Raw genomic sequence first — 7594 nt, forward strand, 5'->3', positions numbered from 1 at the left:
ATTAGAACTGTTGAGCTCTAAACTGAACTCTGCATCACACATTCACAGAACTGTACTTTATGACACTACGGACCTCTATCTTGCACTATCTCGCACTACCAACTTTACTGAACTTGTGTAAACCCTTTAAATAGAAGTTTAATACATGGTTTGCATTCCTCTGCACACTCTTGAATACTGTTTTGCCTACTTGCACTATTGCATAATTAGCACTGCTGCACTTTATACTTATTTGTAATATATATATATATATACAGTATATGTATATATATATTTTCATAGGATATGTTACTTCTATTCAACTGCAATATCACTACTTTGTTGTAAGCCGTGTGCAACGAAATTTCGTTTTGTATGCACCATGTGCAGACAAGATGACAATAAAGTTTGTCTAAGTCATGTCAGGTCAGCTGTCTGGAGAGAGAGAGAAGTCAGGACCTGCGGGCGGAGCACCACCGTGCCACCGCCGCCATGACGGAACTCAAAAGCAAACTCCATGAGGAGAAGCAGAAAGAGTTAGCCGTTACCAGGGAGACATTACTGCGGCAGCATGAAATGGAGCTGATGAGAGTGATCAAAATCAAAGATGGAGAGATCCAGCGACTGAATGCCTTGGTCCTCAGCCTGAGGGACGGCTCCATGGACAAGGTGATCCGCTCAATCCGTGTCTGACTATCCGCACGCCACGTCGGGCTCCGATGCGGCCGCTACCGTATTGTGTAGCTTGTCCCCAGTAAGCGTCGCGGCGCTCCGTTGCGGTCTCAACGGCCCGATGTGGCGCAATGTCTGCTCAGGTGAGGAGCGGGGGCGCTTTGCTGGCGGAAGTGGAGGAGACGCGGCGGTGTCGGGAGACCGAGCGGTGTCGCCTCCACCAGGAGCGCGGAAGAAGCCCTGGCAGCGGCCCAGCAGGCCTGGCAGTCCCGAGCGGCCGAGCTCCGATCGGCTCATCACCAGCATCGGGAGGAGCTGAGCCGAACCAAGAGAGACTGCGAGAGGGAGATCCGCCGACTGGTAGGACTGATCAGATGCGCGGTGCGTGGCTATGTTCCCAATTTCGTTGTATACCTGCAGTGCAATGACACCTAAGGCATTCTATTCTATTCTATTTCACAAGAAGAAAACGTCCGGTTGCTCGCTTCGCTTTTGTCACAGCAATGGTGTTCTAGTCGATTCAAGATAAAAATTGGCCGGTTGCTCTCTTTGTTTTTGTCACAATTCTGGCAAATGAGTTTGCCCGCCTGCCTGAGCGCTCCCCGTTTGTACATCCAGATGGATGAGATCAAGCTGAAAGACAGAGCGGTTAGTGTTTTGGATAAATCCCTGGGGCCGGCCACGTCCACCGCCTTCAGCTGCAGACTCAGGCTGCCGAGCAGCAGATCGCTGCCCTGAGGGATTCCCAAAGGGCGGGCCTAAACTACCCTGGAAGTGGGGTCAACGGCGCTACTAGCAATCCTCTTCATAGCGTAAGCCACCTCATCACACACTTGCAGTACGCATGACTTAGTTCGTTGCTGGAGGAAGGTAGCACAAAAACAGTTTTGAACTTTGAACGAGTGGTTGTGTGTGTGTGTTGCGGGGCGTTTTCAGTCTCAGGAGGATCGGGACACGCGAAGGTTTCATCTGAAAATCGCTGAGCTCAGCGCAGTCATCAGGAAACTGGAGGATCGAAACGCCCTGCTTTCTGAAGAGCGCAATGAACTGGTAATTTATTGACGGCACGCTTGAAGGTTTGCGCTACGTTTGATGCGCGCCATCCAGCGAGGCACCCATTGCGCTTGCTTATTAGTTGAGCGGCGCGGCGAGTCGGTTGCCTGGTAGATGTCTTTTATTGGGAGCCAAAGCCACGATTCCGTTCAAACCGATGCAAAAGGAATGGATACGTTCTGGCCCGCGTGTTGTGCGTCTTTCGCATCCCGCACTTCATGCTTGCAGCTTAAGCGACTGAGAGAAACAGAAAGCCAGTTTCTGCCACTCCTGTACAAAAACAAACGCCTGAGCAGGAAGAATGAAGAACTCTCACTGGTGCTGTGTCGCCTTGAAAACAAAGTGCGCTTTGTCACCCAGGAGAACGAGGAGATGGCAAGCTTGGTAAGTCGACGCGGACAACGGCGGCGTGCCAACAGAGTCCACTGCATTTGTGTTCCACAGAGAAGGCCTAGTTCGCTCAATGACCTGGAGCGCGGTTGCGGCCAGCAGGACGGTGAAATGGAGTTCCTTCAAGTTGTGGAGCAGCGGCACATCATCGACGACTTGTCCAAGGTCTTCAGGCAGGTGACTCGGTGCACGTACGGCAGCGCCGCGCTCGCTCGCTGTCGCCAGGAAACCTTTTCCGTCCAAAGCTTGGCCGGCGGCCGCCATCCAAAAAATTGGCCCCTTAAACTCCGACCTTTCAAGCAGGAGCATTGTGCGCACGCGTTTGAACACGCTTTAGACTTGTTTTGCCGTTTTCAGCAGCTCAAAGCTCCCGTTTTGTCAGCGCCTTTGCCACTCGCTGTGCGCTGAAAACGACGGACTCGCCCGGCTGCTCAGCCCGTCAACCATGAGCCGCGAGCGCGACGTCATTGTCCGTAGGCAGCTAGTGGCAAAATGCACCCTGTTAGAGTTGCGCTCGCTCCAACTTATTTTGCAAGAACCACACGGGAGACAAGTAAGTTCTTTTGGACACCTGCAGGTGGAGAGTCCATCCGTTGTACGAATGAAGTCTGACTCTCGGCTCCCGCACGAGCATTTTTATTAAGAGAAACAGGGTGGGTGTAAGAGTGGATTGAATAGAGAAAGCCCTTGACCTCTAGTCAAAACATAGCAAGGGATGTTTTACGACTTTGTGTAGGAAGGGATAAGCGATAGGGATAAATAAGGGATAAATAATATTATTTATTACAGGTTGCAGTCAAAGTCAAAGCAACATAATCATACGATAAAGATAATCTGGAAAACCCTGACACACCCTGTAGTTGTCACTTTTGGAAAAGACGAGCGTCCCTCCAATCATCGCCGGTGACGGGTTTTTCAGGCTCTGGAGACAGGAGCTCATGTCAGAAATGTCATCGTGAGTCGCGTTTGTTTCTGCGCCGGAGCCGTTCGTTCCCTTTGCATCCAAAGAATCTCAAAGGCGGATTATTTGTGTCGACAGGAGAGAGATTTGCTGCTACGATACCGACGTCGAGAATCTCTGAGGAGGAACAAAGCGTGAGGTCCTGCAAGGTGAGTCTGTTTGTTTGCGGCTGCTTGGTGTTGCGCAAGATGAAATGGCCTTTTTCTCGCTATCGTTCCTCTCGTCGATTCATCGTGAGGTGTCGCTTCAGTTTGTTCAGAGAGATGTTTGCTTCCGCGCCCGCAGGTCATCGAAACATTTTACGGCTACGACGAAGACGTGTTGGTGGACTCGGACGGATCGTCCTTGTCTTTTCACACCGACAGAACCCCCGACACGGAACCCGAAGAGGTAGCCCGCCATTTCTGCCAGCGTATTGGCGCCAAACATTCCTCTTCAGCCTGGAATCGGACTCGTCTTTGCGTCGCGGGTGCTTTGTCGCCGGTCTGACTGATTCTGGTACTAGTGCTGTGTTGCATTGGTGTGTGCATGAGGAGGCGGAGCTTCGCTACCGCCAGCTGACGCGAGAATATCAAGCGCTGCAACGAGCCTACGCTCTGCTAGCCCAGACCAGCGGAGGGGACTACGACGCCGAGAAGGAGATCAAGGTGGCGCCCCTTCCCGCAACCCCCGGCCGGGTCGCAGCCTCCCCGTTCTCACCCAGCCTCGGGTGTTCTCTGGTCTGAAAGGAGGAGGAGGAGCCTCCCTCCTCCTCCTTTCAGACCAGAGAAAAGCTGATGGTAGTGTCAAACGCACCTCTTTCAATAATCACTCTTCCCTTAAATATCTACGAAAGTTATTTAATTCTCTAACATGTTCGGAGTTACTTTTTACGCGGCCCGTCAAAAGGGGAAACGGGCCTGCGCCCTTCAAATAATTAAATTACTTTCAGTTCTACACCAAACCGATAATCCGATTCAAACACTTCCGTTAATTTATTCAGACGAAGCAAACTTTCAAACGGATTGAAATTCACTCGTGTCTCAAATAACTACGAAAGTTATTCAATTCTCTAAAATTGTCTGATGTTACTTTTATTTATTACGGTCCTATGTTATACCATAATAACCCCCCGCACATTAATCAAATTGTCAAATCAACCCCGAACCATCGATTGTACATTCAGTACAAATCAGCGCACAACAAAGTAGATGAATATACACAACACATTTATTGAAGAAACATGAAATAGAATTACAAATCTTAATCACTCCAGAAACCGAACAATTTCACCCACTGATACCCGTGTTAATAAAATCATTCAATCCCAGAACAATTCGATTGCAAAACACAGTTCATGAAAGAGGGAATCAATTTTTAGCCAAGCAAAGAAATCAAGAAGTAAAAATCACATTTGTGCTTCTCCAAACAATTTATGTCACGCCACTATTCTCATAGTGACGGGTCCCTTGATCGAATTGACTAACAATATTGCTTTAAGCTGTTACAGAATACATTTTTAGCCAAGCAAAGAAATCAAAAAGTAAAAATCACATTTGTGCGTCCATGCGTGACTCACAATCCGACACCGTGTTCCTGTTTTATTTCTATTTTAACTTGCTTAGCTTATTTTGGCCCCTTTTTTGGTCTCATGTTTTGGTCTGGCGCCATCTTTTGGACAAATTTGGAATTTCAGCTCTGCCAATTTATTCCTGTGAACAATCCATATTTTACCATTTGCACCATCTCTTCCCCCCATGTTACATGACAGTAGAAATGGGTCACTATCAAAGCAGAGTAGCAGATCTGGAGTCAGCGCTGAAGCAACAAGGACAGGTAAGCTTATCAATGAGCACACCTTTTTCTCAGACAAAATAGCTACATTCTTCAGTCACTCATTCGTCTGGCATTACTGGACCAACCCCCTATGAACGTGGCTGGGAAAATGTGGAGAAAAGCAAATGTCATTTTCCAGTCAACCAAAGAATTTGTGGATGAAAATGACACAACATTCCAAAGCTGTCCACGCGTTTGTCTCTTCTAGAATGTCAAGTGGGTGGAGGAGAAGCAGCTGCTGCGTCAGAGCAATCAGCAGTTGGCCGAAAAGGTGACGGAAAGAAAGGCGCTGGGCGGAGTCGCTTGGCGTCACACCCGTCCGGAAGCCCCGCAGATGAGGTCTGACTGTCTTTTCAGGTCAGGCGGATGGAGGCGGAAGAAGCGCGTCTGAAAGAGCACATCCAGGATATCCGAGACCAAAACGAACTGCTTGAGTTCCGCATCCTGGAGCTGGAGGTGGGAAGACTCGCACAAGCGTTTTGAGGCCAGAGATGTGACGGACGGACGGACGGACGGATGCATGCCTCTGCCTTTCAGGAGAGGGAGTGGCGCTCCCCCGTCTTGAAGTTTCTGCAAGTCCGTTTCCCAGACGGCCTCAGCCCTTTGCAGATCTACTGCGAGGCCGAGGGCGTGAGCGTACGTAAGGCGTCCCTTGCAACCCTAACCTTAACCCGAGGTCCCAGAACACCTTACATTGCTCCTTGCGCCTTTCCCCCGGACATCGTCATCAGTGATCTGATGAAGAAGCTGGACATCCTGGGCTATAACGCCGTAAGTGTATGTCGAACTCCTTATGTTCGCACTCCACGAGACTCGGCGGCTCAAATGTGACTTTTGGAAGGCTTTGCGCTGAAAGAAGCTTGTTGACGCTGTGCCTTTGGGCTCTTGCAGAATCTCACCAACGAGGAGCAGGTGGTCGTGATTCACGCCAGGACCCTTCTCACCCTAGCCGAGAAGGTAACGCGCACGTCCACGCACGCTCTCGCATTCTGCTTATGTGACAGCAGCCTTTCCTCAGTGGTTAGAATACATCAAAGTGACCAAGTCAGCACTTCAACAGAAGATGTTGGACATTGAAAGTGAGAAGGTAGACAGACACGCGACATCAGCCAAGGGGAACTCCGGCAATGTGCCCCAACAATTCTGACCTTGAGCTGTGCTAGGATATGTTCTGCAAGCAGAAGGGCTACCTGGATGAAGAGTTGGACTTCAGGAAGTGTTCCATGGACCAGGCTCATAAGGTAAGCCGCCCTCAAATCTCCCGCCGGACCACTGATGGACGAGGATTGCGGCCCAGAGGATCCTGGAGCTGGAGGCCATGTTGTACGAGGCGCTACCGCAGCGGGACTGCCCCGCCACGGACGGCGAAAAAGCCAGCCACGCTGGCGTGAATGACGTGCTGACGGCGGATCAGAGAGAAGAGCTTAGGAGCGCCGTGGACCAATGGAAGCGAGCCCTGATGTGCGAGTTGAGGGAGCGCGACGCTTGCATCCTCCAAGAGAGAATGGATCTGCTGCACAGCGCGCAACAGGTAAGGGCCCAAAGCCAGCCCGGCACTTACTTGCACGCTTACTGGCTTTTGAATGCCACTTTCCATTTGTCCGTCCTAGAGGAACAAAGAGCTGAAAGAATTCATCGAAGCTCAGAAGAGACAAATCAAACAATTGGAGGAGAAGTTTCTGTTTCTCTTTCTATTCTTCTCCTTGGCCTTCATTCTGTGGCCCTAACACCAGCTGGTGAGTGAGCTCCAGCGGCACCGCACTCGACACCTCCGATACACTGCCAGCCGGTCTCAGACGTTGGCAGACGCTCCGATGCCAACGTATACCCCCCGCCACGGTGACAGAGGCACCGCGTCACACCGGCGCTCATCCAATCAGAAGGCAGGAAAAGCAAATTCACATGCAGGGCACTTTTGAACCAGAAGAGAGCGCCACAAAAAAACGGTTGTTGCCCCAAACGCGCACTAAAAAGGGTCAGAATAACAAGAGTCCCACTGGCCAGCCGGGGCCACCCGTCCAGCTGTTTCTTCAGGGGGGAAAAAAATTGGAGTCACCGGTGAGTACATTTTGCATTTAGCTCTGCTTTTCTGCTTCTGTCTTCAAGTGTGTGGCATCCTGCGATCAAAGATTCAGCCAACCCCAAAGCGGTTGACCTCAACGTCCCACCACCATGCCTACCAGAGCAGGTGACGTGATGCTTTGGACATCCTTCCTCAGATGCCCAAAAGTACTCTTTGCCACATCTGCGGCAATACGGTGTCTTTTCAAAGGTGCAAATAAATCCAGCGTGGGCGGAACACGCACGTCTTCGGTTTTTCCCGCTTTGTTTGTGTGACAGCTGTTGTGAAAATTTTATACAAATAAAGTTGTATAGTACAGGTTTGGCCAAGCCGCAACTCCCGAACCGCATGCGGCTCTTTTATGTTCATATCAACATTTGTGTGTGTGTGGGGGGTTGTGCGTGTTGGCTTCACTTGAGTTCAATTTGGTATTTTGGTCAAAAGCGCATGTGGTGAAATTCCACAAAGTAGGATGGGCAAACACATTTCTTTAAACTATGAGTGTCAATTGGGCTCTCGAAATGGCAGGGAAAAGATGCACAGCAAAACGAAAATACGTAGATGAACACAGGACGTTTTAATCAGAGTGGGAAAGTTTCTATTTTTTGTTGAACGTGATGGCAAACCATTCTGCCTGATATGTCAGACCTCAGCGCATTTCA

The 7594-nt window shown here is 50.1% G+C and overlaps 1 long non-coding RNA gene across 1 annotated transcript; it reads left to right on the forward strand.

The window, feature by feature from the left end:
* The first annotated feature begins 6502 nt into the window (after positions 1-6502).
* Positions 6503-7186, forward strand: LOC137840014 (uncharacterized). The gene is made up of 2 exons (XR_011086405.1): positions 6503-6606; positions 6977-7186. It is a non-coding gene; the product is annotated as an uncharacterized lncRNA (long non-coding RNA).
* Positions 7187-7594: the final 408 nt, after the last annotated feature.

The sequence above is a fragment of the Syngnathus scovelli genome, unplaced genomic scaffold (genome assembly GCF_024217435.2).
Source record: "Syngnathus scovelli strain Florida unplaced genomic scaffold, RoL_Ssco_1.2 HiC_scaffold_32, whole genome shotgun sequence".
Classification (NCBI taxonomy): Eukaryota; Metazoa; Chordata; class Actinopteri; order Syngnathiformes; family Syngnathidae; genus Syngnathus; species Syngnathus scovelli.